This window comes from Hyperolius riggenbachi, chromosome 11 (assembly GCF_040937935.1).
Source record: "Hyperolius riggenbachi isolate aHypRig1 chromosome 11, aHypRig1.pri, whole genome shotgun sequence".
Taxonomy (NCBI): domain Eukaryota; kingdom Metazoa; phylum Chordata; class Amphibia; order Anura; family Hyperoliidae; genus Hyperolius; species Hyperolius riggenbachi.
The window spans coordinates 168,723,548-168,743,207 of NC_090656.1; the positions used below are offsets into that span (position 1 = coordinate 168,723,548).

The 19,660-nt window shown below is 44.4% G+C and overlaps 1 protein-coding gene across 3 annotated transcripts in view; it reads left to right on the forward strand.

The window, feature by feature from the left end:
• The first annotated feature begins 2,853 nt into the window (after positions 1 to 2,853).
• ADCY7 (adenylate cyclase 7) overlaps positions 2,854 to 19,660 on the forward strand; it is a 257,372-nt gene continuing 240,565 nt past the window's right edge. For 2 of the 3 annotated variants that reach the window (XM_068259628.1, XM_068259630.1), the window contains exons 1-2: positions 2,854 to 2,971; positions 16,277 to 16,495. The gene's annotated coding sequence lies outside the window, so the exon portion shown is untranslated. Of the gene's footprint in view, positions 2,972 to 5,831; positions 5,884 to 16,276; positions 16,496 to 19,660 lie in introns of those variants that run through there. The other variant, XM_068259629.1, reaches the window with a different exon arrangement.

Genomic DNA, 19,660 nt, shown 5'->3' on the forward strand with positions numbered 1-19,660 from the left:
GTATCTGAAGCTGCTGGTACTTCTGGAGTCCTGCAAACATTAAGGTGCAGGATCCTCCAGATGATTACAGATATAACAAAAAATAATTGTTATTTTTTCTATTTTTTTTTTGTCTGAATAAAACATCACATTATAACATCAGTCAATTCTGTAGCTTTCAAATCCATGGATCGCATCCCTCTGGTTGCAAAGTGGAACAAAACAGCTGATGCATGTCAACCCCAAAAAAAACCTCTGTCCCTCAAAAATTTTCCATGTTAGAGGAAGTATTAAAGGCTATAACCCCAAGCCTCCCTCCCCCTGTCAGGACCATCTCCCCCCTCTTCGCACCCCTTTAAACCTTCCCTCCCTAACCCTCCCCTCCATTGTAGCTTGCTTTTGCCTAGAAATAAAACATCCTCATATTGGTCCTTTGTTATGAATTGGAGATCTGAATTTCTCATGTAATTTAGACTATTTCCTGCTGCCCAAGTGATCTTCTTAACGTGTGCATGAAATAGAGGCGCTGTGAAAAAAAGGGTGCAGGATAAAGCCACAATCATTTTTTGGTAAGGAGTACTAAAATATCGGTTTACAAAGAAATATGGTTTAAAATTAGCAATTGTTTCTAACATTATTTTTAATGATTTTAAGTATTCTAAAGCCATATATTTTAGGTGTAATTACTGATATTTTACTACTACCTTACTCTACTACCTTACCCTACTCTCACACAGAACCCTCCCTCCACTGATGCCTAACCCTAAGCCCCTCTGGCGGTACCTAACGGCCTAACCCTAAAACCTCCTATCCCTAAAACCTCCTAACCTTAAAGTGAATGGGAACCGCATTTAAAAAAAAATGAAGCAAATACTTACCTAAGGAGAGGGAAGGCTCTGGGCTGTATCGAGCCTTCTGTCTCCTCGGTGCTCTCTATCCTGTGCTGGCTCCCCCCCCCCCCCCCCGTTTAAATCCCCCGCCAAAAGGGTATTTGGAAGTCTTCGGGAGCCGTGTCCTCCCGAAGACGTGCGGCTCCATACTGCACAGGCGTGAGCGTGTAAGAGAGCGTGCTTGCGCAGGCGCAGTACAGAGCCATCCTTCTTAAGGAGCACTCGGGCTCCCTGAAGACTTCTGAAGCCTCCTTCGGCCCGGTAAAGCAGTATTTGACTAATTTAGTCAAATACTGCTACCGGGCGAGCCAGCACTGCAACGAGGGGACCAGGAGAGGAGCCGGAAGGCTCTATAGGACCCAGAGCCTTCCCTCTCCTTGGGTAAGTATCTGTCACATTTTTTTAAATGCGGTTTCCATTAACTTTAAAACCGTTTTCCGCTGCATACGAAAATGAACAAAATTATAATTTTCAAGACGAATGTGAAAATCATTTTAAAAAGTGGACTATCAAAATGTTGAAAAGTTAAAACAATAATTTACAAAAATTATAATTGTCAAAACGAATTTCATCACAATACTTTTTAAACCACTAATTTTGAAAATGAAAATTTTTGGTTTGACGGGCACGACGCCTGGTGTCCAAATCATCTAGTTTTGTGCCCAATAGCTGATATTTGACATTAGAGTGAATAGTGGCACTATCTTTGTCAGCTCACTGAAATTGTTTTCATCTGTGGTTCATGGCTAGTGATGGACTCACGGGTATTGCGTGGCTTGCCACATTGTAACACAGCTTGCTGCACCACAGTGCAGTACCCATGCGACATTCACAGTGCGGCAGGTGCGGTGCTGTATGACGACATGCAGATAAGGCACTGCATGCAAAACACATGCGTTAACAGTGAAGCATACTTTTCATTGTATGCTTCAATGTTTGTGCAGATAACGTGCAGCGCCGATTTCCCTTTCTATTGTATTCCTGCTGTTACAAGGGGTGTAATCCCCACTGTGAACCTAGCCTAAAAGAACCTTAAAACCAAAGCATGGTGAATCAGGGCCTGAGCATTTGGCCATCATACAAATTCTTGATGGTAGCAGATGGCACTTAAAAATAACATGAGACCATCTGCAGCTCTGCTGCAAACAGAAGTACAACAAGAAAATTATAAGAAACCTTCCAGTAAATCATCAAGGGCTTTGGAATGGGCAAACTGAAGCCAGGATCTTAACCTCCTTGGGCGCAGGAGGTTTTCTCAGGCCCTGCTGGGCCGATTCATGTAATTTTTTTTTTTGCTGGACGCAGCTAGCACTTTGCTAGCTGCGTCAGCACACCGATCGCCGCCGCCCAGCGCGGGCGGGGGGATGCCACTGAGCAGCGGCTATCATGTAGCGAGCCCTGGGCTCGCTACATGATATAAGAAATTTTTTTTTTTTTAAAAACTGCTGCACTCCCTCCTGGCGGAATTTTTTATACCGCCAGGGGAGTTAAATCTATGGGGACCTGCATGGAAGAGTGGGAAAACCTCTCCCAGTTCCGTCAGAAACATAGACTGCCAGAGGGAGCAATACCAACTATCAAAGTCACGTGTTTACAGTGTCGGACTGGGAGGTGAAAAAACTGGGGAAATCCACCTGCTGGCTGAGCAGCAGTAACCCTGTGTTATCACTCCCAAATAGAAACCTGCAGCAAGTCTTCACTGTGAGCAGCAACACCTGATTACTGCTGCTTGGCCAGCAAGTGGATTTCTTCAGCTTCTCTAGCTCCCAGTCCAACACTGCGTGTTTATATATATACGGTGTTTTGGTGACTTTTTAATTCATCGGTAATAATTTGACACAGTGCATTTCCAACCACTAGGTGGCGGAATTTATAAAGCTAAGGTTTACTGTCTAGTAGTATATTAGTATGCGACCTGTGCACCGTTTTGTGTTTTCTTGGGTACATGTGTCCATGGATGTAAGTATTACATCTCCCAGGATGCATTGCAGCAAGCGTTTGAGAGAGGCACTCTCGGTAGCTTCAAAATCTTTCAGATGCTGCCAGTCTGGTGGAGAAGATGGTAAATGTCGTACGGCCTGGGGTCAGAGGAGCAGCACACCGTGAGTAAATAATGCTCCCCACAACCTCAACGGCACACATGGTTACGAACTTCCCTTGTGGGGAGGTTAATTTTTTTTTAGAGTGCTTAGGTCACTTTAAGGGTTTGTTCACACTTGGGACGATTTAAATTTTTTAAAATTGCTGGTGGTTTTTCACATCGCCTTCAGGGCCCTTTTCCACTAGGGCGTTTGCGACTGCTTAATCGCAAAACCGCAAACCGCTAGTGATTTTAAAATCGCTACGGTTTGCTTTTTAACATAGGAATCGCGGTAGGTAATTTCCACTACCGCGATTCGTTTTTTACTTGATCGCGCCACGGAGCGACTTTTGCCACGATTTTGCTATGCAGTGCATAGCATAGCAAAATCGCGGCCGCAAACGTCGGTAAATGCCCGGTAAATTTTTAGCTTTTTCGTTTCAGCAATCGCTAGCGTTCAGCGTGAACGCTAGCGATTGCTAGTGGAAAAGGGCCCTCAAAGCGCTTCTGCAATGTTGCTCAATGTGAGTGTTCACACATGAACAATGAGCTTTCTATCCAATCGCAAACATGGCTGCACCATTTTCTGAGCGTTTGCGATTCAATAGAAAGGATAGGGAAATCACAAAGCGCTTGAAAAGTGATTTCCCAGGCGGCAGAGTGATTTGAGGGGCAGAGTTCACTTCCTGACTGATGTCAGGAAGTGAAAAAACATCGCTACACAAAAGCGCAAATCGCTCTGAAAGCGCTTAGAAAAGCGCTTTCAAAATCTCTCCATAAATCGATAAGTGCTTGCGATAGTGCTGGCGATTTATAATGTGAACAGGGCTTTAGAGCGGTTTATTACTGAAAATGCATAACATTTTAACTGATGAGTTAGTTGTTCTGCGTTTTTTCTTTCAGCTGCTATGCAATACAAAAAAGCTTTCAATTAAAATGTTTAGATGTAAATTGACCTATAGGGAAAATTCCTTCACCTGTTCTGTGCATCAGTTGTGCATTACATTAGAGCTCACTGCAACTGATTCAATATAAACCAGATATTTGGCTAATTTTACACTGATCCTGACTGCATTGTGGACAATATAATTGCACATGCAATGCTATTATATTGTAATGGTATGTTCATGTGTGCATTTGCAGTTCGGTGTGGTGGAATAATACATGGCATGCTGTGCGGTACCAGACTTTTCCCCTTTGTTGTACTGTGATCCTGTTTTTACCTCAAGAAAGACATACGGTAATACTTGCATGAGGCAAACAGGTCTTTTAATAGATCGTTTTTTTTGATGAAACAAAACCGTGTGCCTCATGCAAGTTTTTCCCCTGAAGTATGCGAATTCTCCTATGTTATAGATGAATTTTTGACCATCCTACAAATTTTTTGGGACGCCCCCACCTTCTAGTTTATTGCGTACCCATCTGGTTTGTGTGGTTTTTTTTTTTTGGGGGGGGGGGGGGGGGATGGTATATTATCAGTTCCTCTAGAACTCTTTAGCATTTTTGGTACTTGTCCGTTAGCCGGGCGCATCCGGCAGGTGGCGACAAAACTCCACCAGAGTTACATCTTTCCCTACTATCCATGTCAGCCTGGAGGGGGAATAGTAATTAGCGCCACCTGCCGGATGTGCCCGGCTAACGGATAAGTACCGCATTTTTTTCCAGTAAAGCGTGACCCACCCCTAAGAATCTGGGTGAGCATAGATTTTCCTCACATGCCTTGCACTGTGGTTGCAAATATTGCAACCCACACTTGTGAGTTCCATACATTTACTGTACATATGCTGAATTGTCCTGGTGTATAGAAATACTACACTATATAGGGCTCCTGGTGTCTCTGTTTTTTTCTCTTTTCAGGAAGGACCTACAGACTCCTCCAAATACCCAAGTGTGAAACTAGCCTTACAAGGAACCCGAGGTGACAGAAATATGGAGGCTGCCATATTTAATTCCCTTTAAACAATACCAGTTGAATGGCACTCCAACTGATCTTTTTGGTCAGTAGTGTCTGAATAACAGACTTGAAACAAGCATGGAGCTAATCCAGTCAGACTTGAGTTAGAAACAACTGAGCTGCATGGTTGTTCAGAGTTTAAAGAGGAACTCCAGTGAACATTTTACTGTTGGCAGGTGATGTAGCTGCTGCATGGTTTTTGGCAGTTGGAAACAGCTGTAAACAGCTATTTCCCACAAAAGTTTGAACTTTTCTTGTGGGAGGGGTTACTTGTGGGAGGGGTTTCACCACAATATCAGTCATACAGCACCCCCTGATGGTCTGTTTGTGGAAAGGAATAGATTTCTCATGTAAAAGGGGGTATCAGCTACTGATTGGGATAAAGTGCAATTTTTGGTTGGAGTTTCTCTTTAAGGCTTAAAATATTAGAGGCAGTAGATCAGCAGAACAACCAGGCAATGTGCATTGTTTAAAATGAAATAAATATCTCTGCCTCCATATGTATCTCACTTCAGGTTCTCTTTATTCAGTAATCTCTCAGAATTTTCCTGTATGACAGAAAGCTTCCCTTTAAAACTGTTTGCACTTGGTTATATGGTTTTCATTCAAACATTTGAATAAAAACTGATTTGACTAAATAAATTAATAAATGCAAATGTCCCATTCCCACTATGTGTCCTGGGCATTGTTCTGTATTATCCAGACAAATGGTTTCCACGTTTCTTGTCAGTGTACTTTGATCTCTAATCCGTCACTGAGTCTGAATCTTAGAGCTGTAAACAATTTAGCTTTTTATAGTATTGTAGGCCAAAGATCTCAGTTTATCATAAGACGTAAGGTGTAATAGAGGCGACTCTGTTTTCTTTGTTACACACGAACATTTGCAGAGGCAGAATGCTGTGTGAGTTTATATGAATAGTCAGGGAGTGGTATTTCATTTCAGCTGATTTATGTCAAGACATATTTCACTTTCATATCATGTAAGTACTTAATCTTCTTGTCCAATATGTGCCGCATGGGTTGTGCTTTAAGTGTAATTCCAGCCTACACATTTAATTTAGTCTTACACAGAATGGGGAATCTTTAGAACATACATATCAAACTCCGGCCTGCAGGGCCCGCAAGTGGTTTCCCCACTTTGCACTATGTTTGGCCCACTCTAGGCCACCAGGGAAGCTATATTGATGGTGAAGCCATAGATCACCAGGGAATCAATATTTTGGAGGGTGATGAAAGCACTAGACACCAGAGAACTGTATAGGGGAGGGAGGGGGTCACTAGACATCAGGGAACTGTATGGGGGGGGGGGGGCATTAGACACTAGGGAATTGTATTGGGGAGAGAGGGGGCACTAGATACCAAGGAACAACTGTATAGGGGAAGGAGTGAGGACCACTAAAAATCAGGGAAGTGTATAGGGGAGGGATGAGGCATTAGACACTAGGGGACTGTAAAGGGGAAGGAGGAGGGCCCCTAGACATCAGGGAACTGTATGGGGGGGGGGGGGGGGGGCATTAGACACTAGGGAATTGTATTGGGGAGAGAGGGGACACTAGATACGAAGGAACTGTATAGGGGAAGGAGTGAGGACCACTAAACATCAGGGAATTGTATAGGGGAGGGAGGAGGCATTAGACACTAGGGGACTGTAAAGGGGAAGGAGGAGGGCCACTAGACATCAGGGAACTGTATGTGGGGGCACTAGACACTAGGGAATTGTATTGGGGGAGGGGGGGCCTAGATACCAAGGACCTGTATAGGGGGATGGAGTGAGGTCCACTAAACATCAGGGAATTGTATAGGGAAGGGAGGAGGCAGTAGAAACTATGGGAATGTATAGAGGAATGGGGAGGGCCACTAGACATCCGGGAAATAATGGTGGGGGCACTAGACACCAGGGAACTGCATAGGGGAGGAGGGCATTTGACACCAGGGAACTTTATAAGGGTGGGAGGAGGCCACTAGACATTAAGGTTGGCCCGCAACTTGTTCCCAGTGTTCAATTTTGGCCCACTTTGTATTTGAGTTTGACAACTCTGCTTTAGAACATCTGTTGGATTTTCACTGTTGTTTGGGTTATGTTTGGGCAGATTTGTCTGTATTTCTTGTCTGTAACAGGGACACCTAGAAAAGGAAGTAAACTGAGGGACAAGACTAAATACTCTGTAAAGCACTGCAGAAGATGTCAGCACTATATTAATACTAAATAATAATAATATCTGCAATGAAAACAAAGACCACATACTTTTGATTAGTGTGAAGATTTTTAAACATTTGATATTATTACTGTCTATGCCCCTGTTAAGATTTCTCCTACTTCCTGTGCTAGTGAACAGGATCAGGAAGCTTAATCTCTGCAAGGGACAGAGTTATCAGTTATTGCCCTTTTCCATTGTAAAGTGATTTGAATGCGGCTACCTTGCCGCAGCGCATCACTTCCGCTGCTGGCCGCGTCAATTTCGCGTCAGGAGATGCAGAAGTGTATGGAGGGGACAGCGGGCAGATACAGCTGTGCTAGAATCTGCAGCATGCAACCTCATGCAGCTAGAATCTGCAGCAAGGTCCTGAGCCTGCCTCTTTCTACCCAGGCCTAAAACAGAAATATTTTATTAGTTAGACTTTGAACAGTTTTTAATTTGTACAAAGCGTTATGTCATGAACATAAACATAATAAAGTGTCCAATCTGACAAAGATACAATTTCGTACAATTTTGTAAAGAAATTGCTGGCAGAGTTTTAGCCTTTTATAACAGATACAATTGAATCCCTCAACCACAAAAAAGCCTACCAGGCCGAATGAGATTTAACAACATATAAAGACACAAAATTCATAGTGCTGACTGCTGGTGCCACTCCAGGGCCCACATGCAATTCACTTTTTCTCCTGAGTTTTCTCCTAGGTGATATTTACACAACTTGTCATAAAATACCTTTTGAGCCACCAGCAAGCAAGAAAATACTCCAAATAAATGTGATAGTACTTTTTCACCAACTTTCCGGCACTTTTTCAATTGTAAAATGCTGAAACGTTCGTTTAAAGAGAAGATGAAAATTATCTCCTAGGAGATAACTCAGGTGAAAAAGTTAATTGCATAACATAACTAAACAAATAAACAATTATGGAAGATCTGAAAATGTTGACACCCTGGTACCTCTGGGCATCAAATATAAGGGAGTACCGTATTTTGAACGCCCATGCTGAGCACTATGAAGCTTCCTGCTGGTGCAGGTGAGCAGCTAACAAGCAGTGAATCCACTGCCTCAGACTCCTGTGGAAAACGAGCCTTAGGCCCCTTTTCTATGTCAACGGAATGGGAAACGTAAGCACTTCCATCCTGATGCAATTTTCAGCAATGTGATTGTGATTCCATTCATTTAATGAATGGAAATAGCAATGCATTTGTGTATTGTTGTCAGAAACAGTGCAATGGGATTCCACAGTGAATCGCAACAAATGCATGGGGGCATCAGACAGTGCAGTCTACAGTGGGGTGCGAAAGTTTGGGCAACCTTGTTAATCGTCATGATTTTCCTGTATAAATCTATGGTTGTTACGATAAAAAATGTTAAATATATCATATAGGAGACACACACAGTGATATTTGAGAAATGAAATCAAATGAAGTTTATTTCGATTTACAGAAACTGCACAATAATTGTTTAAACAAATTTAGGCAGGTGCATAAAAAAAATGAATTTAATATTTAGTAGATCCTCTTTTTGCAGAAGTTACAGTGTCTAAACGCTTCCTGTAGGTTCCAATGAGGGTTTGGATTCTGGTTGAAGGTATTTTGGACCACTCCTCTTTACAAAACATCTCTAGTTCATTCAGGTTTGATGGCTTCCGAGCATGGACAGCTCTCTTTAACTCACACCACAGATTTTTAATTATATTCAAGTCTGGGGACTGAGATGGCCATTCAAGAATGTTGTACTTGTTCCTCTGCATGAATGCCTTAGTGGATTTTGAGCAGTGTTTAGGGTTGTTGTCTTGTTGAAAGATCCAGCCCTGGAGCAGCTTCAGCTTTGTCACTGATTCCTGGACATTGGTCTCCGGAAACTGCTGATACTGAGTGGAATCCATGCGTCCCTCAACTTTGACAAAATCCCCAGTCCCTGCATTGGCCACACAGCCCCACAGCATGATGGAACCACCACCATATTTTACTGTAGGTAGCAGGTGTTTTTCTTGGAATGCTGTGTTGTTTTTCCTCCATGCATAACGCCCCTTGTTATGCCCAAATAACTCCATTTTAGTTTCATCAGTCCACAGCACCTTATTCCAAAATGAAGCTGGCTTGTCCAAATGTGCTTTAGCATACCTCAATCGGCTCTGTTTATGCTGTGGGTGAAGAAAAGGCTTCCACTGCGTCACTGTCGCATACAGCATCTCCTTGTGTAAAGTGTGTCGAATGGTTGAACGAAGCACAATGACTTCACTTGCAGCAAGATGATGTTGTAGGTCTTTGGTGCTGGTCTGTTGGTTGACTCTGACTGTTCTCACCATTTGTCGCTTCTGTTTATCCGAGATTTTTCTTGGTCTGCCACTTCGAGCCTTATCTTGAACTGAGCCTGTGGTCTTCCATTTCCTCAATATGTTCCTAACTGTGGAAACAGACAGCTGAAATCTCTGAGGCAGCTTTCTGTGTCCTTCCCCTAAACCATGATGGTGAACAATATTTGGTTATGGTCATTTGAGAGTTGTTTTGAGATCCCAATGTTGCTACTCTTCACAGAAAATGAAAAGAGGAGGGACACTTACATTTGACCCACTTAAATACTCTTTCTCATAATTGGATTCACCTGTGTATGTAGGTCAGGGGTCACTGAGCTTACCAAGCCAATTTGAGTTCCAAGAATTAGTTCTAAAGGTTTTGGAATCAATAAAATGACAACAGTGCCCAAATTTATGCACCTGCCTAATTGTATTTAAAAAATTATTGCAAACTTTCTGTAAATCAAATAAACTTCATTTCACTTCTCAAATATCACTGTGTGTGTCTCCTATATGATATATTTAACATTTTGTTATCGTAACAACCATACATGTATACAGGAAAATCATTACGATGAACAAGGTTGCCCAAACGTTCGCACCCCACTGTATTTATGTCTGATGTCCCTGCAGATCGAAGAGCATGAGCGAAATAACCTACCTTGGTTTCTAGGCAAGTGCCTGGGGTGCCACCTAGTGGTGTGGGGGAATGCTACCCTTAAACGCGTGCAATTTTTCCACTTTTTCTCTGTTTGTTTATTTTTAGTTTTACACAGTGGGCTGTGCTGCCTAGGGTACCAGAATGGCTAAAAACTGCCCTGTGTACCTGCAGCAGTGTTCATGCATCACTAATTTATAAATATGAAAGCCCTGGCCATTCAATCACAGGATATTAATAACACAAACAAAATGAAATGCGGCAGTAAATCCCTTCATGGTAATGTCATCACTGCTCATAATTACCAACTTAGTGCCAAATGAAAAGAAAAAACAAACAATCATAAAATGCAGTTTAGTGATAAGTATATTTTTATCACTACTCTACAAATAGGTCCCTGAGGCCTCATACATGCTTTGTCCAGTGGCAGTGCTGTCACTTTTTATGCTATACAAAGAACTTTTGAACTGACAACCTACGTTAACCTATTTCCTATTTGGAATTGTCTAGCTTTAATCAATGGACTTGTTCACGTCTAAAATGCTTTTACATCTGGAACATTCTTTCCAACAGTACCTACTGTATTTTGGTGCACACAAACTCACATTATGCACGTCAGAATCATGTCACACAGTGTGTGAGCACATCATGTATAGAAGATAAGGAAAGCATGTGGTCCTGCTCAGTGCAGTTTCTAGGCTAAAATGCACCCAGGGCGAGGGTGTAAAAATTGCGCCCCCCCCCCCCCCAAGCAAGGTATGGGTGCCCGCAGTATAGGTTAGCCAGGTCTAGTTGCACTTAGTATAGGTCCCCCCAGTATAGGTAGCCAAGAATAGGTACCCCAGTATAGGTAGCCAGGCATAGGTGAGCCAGTATAGTTGCCCCGCTACAGGTTAGCCAGGTAGGTGCCTCCAGTATAGGTAGCCAGTATAGTTGCCCCCAGTATAGGTTAGATAGGCAGGCGCCCTCGGTATAAGTTAGATAGGTAGGTGCCCCAGTGCAGGTTAGCTAGGTGGGTGCCTCTAATATAGGTAGCCAGAATACTTGCCCCCAGCATAGGTTAGATAGGTAGGTGCCCCCAGTATAGGTTATTTAAGTAGGTGCCTGCACTATAGGTAGCCAGTATAGTTGCCACCTGTATAGGCTAGCTAGGTAGGTTAGATAGGTAGCTGCCCCCCCAGTATAGGTTAGATAGGTAACTGCCCCCCCAGTATAGGTTAGATAGGTAGCTGCCCCCCAGTATAGGTTAGATTAGGTAGCTGCCCCCCAGTATAGGCTAGATTAGACAGGTGCCCCCCAGTATAGGTTAGATTAGGTAGCTGCCCCCCCCCCCAGTGTAGGTTAGATAGGTAGCTGCCCCCTAGTGTAGTTTAGATTAGGTAGGTGCCCCCCAGCATAGGTTAGATAGGTAGCTGCCCCCCAGCGTAGGTTAGATAGGTAGCTGCCCCCCAGCGTAGGTTAGATTAGGTAGCTGCCCCCCAGTATAGGTTAGATAGGTAGGTGCCCCCCAGTGTAGGTTAGATAGGTAGGTGCCCCCCCAGTGTAGGTTAGATAGGTAGGTGCCCCCCAGTGTAGGTCAGATAGGTAGGTGCCCCCCCGTGTAGGTTAGATAGGTAGCTGCCCCCCAGTGTAGGTCAGATAGGTAGGTGCCCCCCGTGTAGGTTAGATAGGTAGCTGCCCCCCAGTGTAGGTTAGATTAGGTAGGTGCCCCCCAGTATAGGTTAGATAGGTAGCTGCCCCCCAGTGTAGGTTAGATTAGGTAGCTGCCCCCCAGTGTAGGTTAGATTAGTTAGGTGCCCCCCAGTATAGGTTAGATAGGTAGCTGCCCCCCAGTATAGGTTAGATTAGGTAGGTGCCCCCCAGTATAGGTTAGATAGGTAGCTGTCCCCTATAATGGAGGGGGGAGCCGGAGCCACGGGGAGGGCAGCCCGACCTCTCCCTCCCTCTCCCGGGCCGCCCTCCGTGCTCCCCCCCCCCCTCAGATGCAGAGCGAGCAGGCAGGGAGCGCTGTTTACAACTCACCTCGCTGGCTCCAAGCACTGCTCTCTCGCCGCCGGTCTTCTCCTATCTGCCTACATGCTGATACACACGCTGCTTCCGGCTAAACAGGAAGCAGCGTGTGTATAAGTGTGTATACAGAGAGGAGACCGGCGGCGAGAGAGCAGCGCTTGGAGCCAGGGAGGCGAGTTGTAAACAGCGCTTCCTGACTGCTCGCTCTGCATCTGAGGGGGGGAAGCACGGAGGGCGGCCCGGGAGATGGAGGGAGAGGTCGGGCTGCCCTCCCCGCGGCTCCGGCTCCCCCCTCCATTACAGCGCCCCCCTCCCAACAGCGCCCCGGGCGGCGGCACGCCCAGCACGGCCCTAGAAACGGGCCTGGTCCTGCTGGTCGGATATTTACTGAAAAGAAAAATGTTCATAAGAGGCATAGTGGAGAGACCACACATTATACAATATAAAGATCCGATTTTATGACAGTTTGATAAAAACAAACAATCGATTATACAGAGCAGTCAGTTTTGTTTTTTTAATTCAAGCAAAAAATCAAAATTCCTGTTTTTTTTTTTTTCCACCCTTTGTTCACCCTTGATCGAGAGTGACGGAAATTGCCGTACTGTTCGGTGTAGGATAGATTGTCAATTTCCTGATGTATAGACCCAAGAAAGTTTTTCAGTCTTCAATCTTTTTTTATCCATAATTGGGGAAAAATGTAACAAGTGTATGCGCTACATTGGTCATGTTTTTTAAATGTTACAATCAATCAGAAAAATGTACAGAATTTTACTCCTTGAAAAGAAATATAAAAAATTGTATTGTGGGTGTAGCCACCTTAAAGGATACGTCCGAGGAAATAAAAAAAACTAGATCTACTTACCTGGGGCTTCCTCCAGCCCCTGGCAGCTGATCTGTGCCTCGCTGCAGCTCCGCTGTACAGGGGTCCCCTCCACTGGAGATGCTGACCTTGCCAGGTCAGGATCTTCTGCGTGCAGCCGCGGCAGAAGTACTGCGCTTGCACAGAACACTCCAGGCTATGTGAGCACGATCAAGAGCGGCACAGCGTGTGCTTTCGCAGGCGCAGAAGATCCTAACCTGGCGAGGTCAGCATTTCCAATTTAGGGGCACCTGAGCTGCGGTGAGGGACAGATCGGCTGCCAGGGGCTGTAGGAATCCCCAGGTAAGTAGATCTCGTTTTTTTTTTATTTTCTCTGAGGTATCCTTTAAAGCAGTGTTCCCCGACCCTGTCCTCAAGGCCCACCAACAGTGCATGTTTTGTGGAAATCCACAGAGGTAGTTAATCAGCTCTGCTGAGACACTAATCACCTCATCTGTGCATGTTTGTGGTTTTCTGCAAAACATGTACTGTTCGTGGGCCTTGAGGACAGGGTTGGAGAGCTCTGCTTTAAAGAGTACCTGAGGCAGGTTATTAAATCTAAAAAAGGGACACAGAGGCATGTCCCCATCTGCAGGACATGCCTCTGTGTGCCTGATCGCCACTCACCATGCCCCCTGCTAGCCCCCCTCGGAATCTGTCGACATTCATAATGTCGATAGACTGCGGGGAAGGGGCTTCCCACTGCAGGCTAACGAACGCCTGCAAAACGCCCCTTTCCTGCCTATCAGAGCCTCCTAACAGGCTCTCCACTGCCTGCTCAGTTTAAACTCTCACAACTCTTTGCTGCTGCCTGGTAACTGCCCACTGCTGCCTGGTAACTGCTTGCTGAGCAAACAGTTCAACAGTCCGTGGAAAAGAGGCCTTATTCACTTCTAATGGCAGTGAGACATTTAATCACCTTACGACTGCCTAATGTGGCCTCAAGATGGCTCCCCCAGAACAAATAATTAAAAAAAAAAAGCCTGCAGCAGCGATCAGAGCCTACCATCAGAAAGCTCTGTTGATGGGCAGAAAAGAAGAGAGATTCATTTGTGTGCCAAGTTGCATGGCCATTAAAGCTGCAGCGTGCTGAATTGTAAAAAATTGCCTGGTCACTAGGGGGGTGTCAGCCTGTGGTCCTCGAGGGTTGATTCACACTGACGGCAGCCGGCGTTGGGGCAGCCGGAAGCCATGTCGTCCTGCGATGTCTCATTTGGGGGCGGTGGTACAGCGATTGTCAGCTTCTCGTCGCGATCAGCGTTTCTCTTCCCCGCAAGGGGACATGAAACAGCGGTGGCTAGGCGACACTGGACGTAGCATGTGGCTTCTAGGGCTGGACAGAGCGACGTGTTAAATCAGGATCGGAAAGCCGCGTTTGCACAATCGCTGGTAATCGCGCGATGCTAAACGCTCCCATTCACTTGAATGAAAGGGTTTAGCCGACGAGCGGTAAACGGGTTTTCTGATTAGTAATTAAGATCAGCTGTGCCTTGTTGCTGCTGGGTCTCTTCTTTTCTTTCAGGAGCTGCTGTTCCTGGGGTGGAGTACATTTGAAATCGGCGCCGGTAGACTTGGGCGCAGGATCCAGCTGTTATACGGCTGATCCTGCTTCTGCACAAGTCCGGGCCGATTTAATTACTATTCCCCCTCCAGGCCGACATGGATAGTGGGGGAATGAAATAATTCGGCTTCCAGCGATTGCTGGAGGCCGAATGATTATGTTTTCAAGCAACCTCGGCTCCGTCTGCTGACGGCTCCGACGTTACTCACTGAGCGCTTCAATAGGAGTGATTCCTATTGTAGTCTATGGAGGCGCCGGCTGCGTCCAAATCTAGCAGCGCTGAAAAGCACTACTCCGCCTGGGGTGAGCCTATTCAGACCTTCTACTACAGCTCTAGATTGGTGGTTTAATTTGGCTGGCTTCCAAGCTGCCCAATCACAAGTGGGGGAAGGATATGAGGCTCCTTTTCCACAGGTGGCTGAACTGTACACTAAGGCCTCTTTTCCACGGACTGTGGATAGGCAGTGAAATGCCTCTCAAACTCTCACAACTGCTCACTGCTGCCTGGTAATTGCTCACTGCTGCCTGATAACTGCTTGCTAAGCACACAGCTCAACAGTCCATGGAAAATAAGCCTCAGTGAACAGTACCTCTTTTCCATGGACTGTTAAACTATGTGCTCAGCAAGCAGTTACCAGGCAGCAGTGAACAGATACCAGGCAGGAACAAGTATCTACCAGGCAGCAGTGAGCAGTTGTGAGAGTTTGAGAGGCATTTCACTGCCTATAAATAGTCCGTGGAAAAGAGGCCTTACTAAGCAGCAGTGAGCAGTTTACAGGAAGCAGCAAGCAGATGCCGGGCAGCAGCAAGCAGTTGTGAGAGGGGGCCTAAAAGTGCTGGAATGGAGTGTCTCACATGCAAAATTCTAAACTGTTCAGCCCCCTACCTCCCTCCTGTGCCATTGTCGCTGGCATTATTGGACGTTTTTGGGGGTGGAAATGTCGCCTGGTGAAAGCAGATATTGATAATGAATCAAGTTATGTTAAACTACAATAAGAGCAACAGGTGCGCATCACTATAAAGACAATAATTATGGCTATGTACAGTGTGCTAGGGAAGCGATATGGATAGAAGTCAAAAAAGCAATTTCCCTGTAAAGAGCACAACTGTCCTTGATCAAAAGAATGGGTTTGTATGGTCATACAGCAGGTAGTATCATAGCTTAGTATTTGCACTGCCATTGCATTGGGACGCATTCACTTGTATTCTAATTATATGAATATTGTTGCACTTTTTTTATTATTTATTACTTAATATGTGATGGCTGATGCCTTCATCTGGCACTTTTGTATACACTATATTAATTGTATGTTGTATGTTTACTGTATGACCCAGGCAGCCCCTGCTGGAGAGGTTCTGTCCTTGCTTTATTTGGATTATCTTCTGTGGTTGAATGACATGGGCTGTTCAGTCCTTGTTATATTTTAATTATTTTTAAAGTCGAATGACACCTTTTTTTTGGCTATCAAACTTTTTTTTTGTTACTTTGTGAATATAATTGTATTGAATTGGTTCTTTGTTCTTTTGATCAAGGAATTATGATATGACAGTGATGCTCTTTACAGGGAAGTTATGTTTAACTGCTATGCAGATTATTGGTACACGATTTCTTGATATGATCGTTCGTTTACAATAAAGTTTGGTCAATGTTGGTTACAAGTAATTAAAGGATACCCGAAGTGACATGTGACATGATGCGATAGACATGTGAATTTACAGTGCCAAGCACTTGTTGGCTAATTTACAAAACTGCAATAAAACTGACCGCGGCTCATTTTTTCCATCAACAGGTTTCTCTTCACTCATTCTGGTTATGTTAGCAAATAAGAGCCAGTTTCCACTAGCCACGAATTCACATCGCATTGCACCTAACTTAAAGCCAATGCATGCAAATTTTGAGATGCGACCCGGGAAAAGAATCGGATGCATGTTGCACATATCCACAGCACGCATCCGAATCCCATAAGCAGGAACAAACAGCCACATCCGGATTTCCGGAAAACACAACCGTAAGTCACCTGCAGCTGTATGCTTAGTGTATTCCTTATTAGTACTGGGGCATGCAAGCTCACGTGTTTTCATGTAGAAATAAAAAAATGCTGCTTTGTCTGGACACTGTGTATGTCTGCATATAATGTTAGGCCTCTTTCGCAGTGCGACGTTAAAGTCGCACGCTAAAACAACATTTAACGCAGGATAACTCACTGCAATTAAAAATCAATGCCCCATTCACAGTGCACACGTTGCGTTGGTGACTAACGTTGCACGTTAAGTGAAAGTACTGCATGCAGTACGTTATACACGTTATTAGCTGCGTTGGACTGTTTGCACATGCTCAGTAATGACTTGAAAACATACTTTTCATTATCTGTATGCTCTGCTGTATGCGACCTTAATGGGGCATTAAGCTGCGTTGCAACTTTTTTGGGGCATTGGGTTGTAATTTACATTGCGAGTTTAACGTCGCATCAAAATGCAACGTCCTACTGTGAAAGAGGCCTTACAGGTATAGTGGTGTAGTAGATGGCAATCTTGCTTTGCTCTGTAAGGGCTCGTTCACACTTAGGGCGTTTTTGCCCTTTTTTCAAATGCGGGCGATTTTTCAAAATCGCCCTAAGAACGCTTGTGCAATGATTCTCTATGACAGAGTTCACATCTGAGCGGTTCGTTTCCGATCTGCTCAGAGAAGCACTGCATAGGCCGTTTTTGAGGCGATTACGCCTCAACGGAAGGTATAGGAAAAACGCAAAGCGCTTACAAAATCGTTTAGTGCAGCGATTGCGTGAGCGTTTTAAGAATAAATACATTGTATTTATTCTTTTCCGGGTCAAAAAGTTCACTTCCTGACTTGCGTCAGGGAGTGAATTAAAAAAACGCTTGGGAAAAGCGCTTAGAAAAGTGCTTTTCACAAAACCGCATTGCTCACCCAAGCACCAAGAAAGGAAAAAACATTGCCTCAAAAAATTCCCAACGCGAGCGAACACTCGATCGGAACGCAATGTGAACAAGGCCTTAGAGTACCTGATTTAACTCAGGGCCAGAACAGTATGTGCATTGTGTTTGTATGTTCTCCTTAGGGCCCGTTTCCACTATAGCGTTACGAAATTGCCGGCGAATCACCGCAGGCAAATCGCATGCGGGTGCGATTCCGCATGCGTTTGCCGCGATTTCGCATGCGATTTCGCATAGGTAAGGCTGTATGCGATTTTAACCATGTCACTGCCTGTGTGAATTAACATGGGTCCCTATGCAAAATCGCATGCGAAATCGCGGCAAAAAACGCATGGGGAAAACGCATGCGATTTCCCTATTAAATACATTGCGTGCGATTCGCCTGCATTCCACACGCAGGCGAATTCTGAGGCCCCTACCCTGCAGATTTTTTTCTGCACAGAAAAACGTGCGGGGAAACGCACAAGTGGAAACAGTCCCATCCACTTGTACTGACTGTGCGAATCCGCATGCGGGCAACGCATGCGGATTCGCGATAGTGGAAACGGGCCCTTACATTTTTTTTTTTGTGGGTTTCCTCTGGACAGTCTGGTTTTGCATGCATCTAAAAAGTCGGTTAACTGTCAGTTTTGAAAAATCTTATGGTACCCATACATAGTACAGTAAAAACGCTGTTTTATTTTTTTGTTTGTTTTGTTTTTTTTCCTTTTTTTTTTTTTTTTTTATCAAATAAGCGAACAATTATCCCGTTTATTTTCTATAAAAATCTGATCAGACATGTTGGAATAATCGAACTAACTTATCTAATAAAAAAAAAAAAAAAAAAATGAAAAATTGTACCATGTACCTTAAAGCGGAACTGTAATTTCGCTGTAAACAAACAGTTTTACTTACCTGGGGCTTCCCCAAGCCCCCAGCAGCCATCCTGTCCCGCGCCGGTCCTGCCCGAGCCTCCGTTCTCCCGCTGTGGTTAAGCTTCGTTACCGCTGACTTGTAAGTCGACGGCTACTGCGCGATCCGGGCTACGCGAAGCATTCTTCGCCTTCCAGCCTGCAATAGTGTCCTGCTATTAGCACAGGACACTATTGCAGGCTGGAACGCGTAAAAAGCTTTGCGTAGCCCGGGGCGCACAGGCGCAGTTGTGGTCAACGGCAGTAACAAAGCTTAGCCACGGTGGGAAAAGGCTCTGGCAGGACCGGCGCGGGACAGGGCGGCTGCTGGGGGCTTGGGGAAGCCCCATGTAAGTGAAACTGTTTACAGCGAAATTACAGTTCCGCTTTAACCACTTCCCAACTGAGGGGTTTTACCCCTTGACCATCAGAGCAATTTTCACCTTTCAGCGCTCCTTCCATTCAATCGTCTATAACTTTATCATTACTTATCATAATGAAATTAACTATATGTTGTTTTTTTCGCCACCAATTAGGCTTTCTTTAGGTGGGACATTATGCCAAGAATTATTTTATTCTAAATGTGTTTTAATGGGAAAATAGGAAAAAATGTGGGAACATTTTTTATTTTTCAGTTTTTGGTCTTTATAGTTTTTATTACTTGCATGCTACTGTAATTAAAACCCATGACATTTATTTGCCCATTTGTCCCGGGTTATAAAACCGTTTAAATTATGTCCCTATCACAATGTTTGGCGCCAATATTTTATTTGGAAATAAAGGTGCATTTTTTTTCAGTTTTGCGTCCATCCCTAATTACAAGCCCATAGTTTATAAAGTAACAGTGTTATACCCTCTTGACATAAATATTTAAAAAGTTCAGTCCCTAAGGTAACTATTTATGTATTTATTTTTATTGTATTTTTTTTTTTTTTTTTAAATTACAAAAAAAAAATTGGTGTGGGAGGTAAGGAGTTAATTTTTTGTGTAAAACTAATGTATTTGTATGTGAAAAATGCTTTAGGGTGTAGTTTTACTATTTGGCCACAAGATGGCCACAGTAACTTTTTTTTTTTTTTTTTTTTTGTTGTTTTTTTTCCACAATGTTCGCGCTGCTTATCGGAGAAGCAGCGGGGCTTAGATCAACGAACGGGAATTAATTTTCCCGTTCATTGATCTCCGGGCGAGCGGCCGGCGGTGTTTACGAGCGAGAGTGCGCGCTAGAGCGAGCGGGAGCGCAGAAAGTATGGATTTCTCCGTCCCTGGTGGTGAAAGGATGGAAAAAGGGATGGAGAAATTTGTACGCGTAGGGGTGAAGTGGTTAAAGGGAAC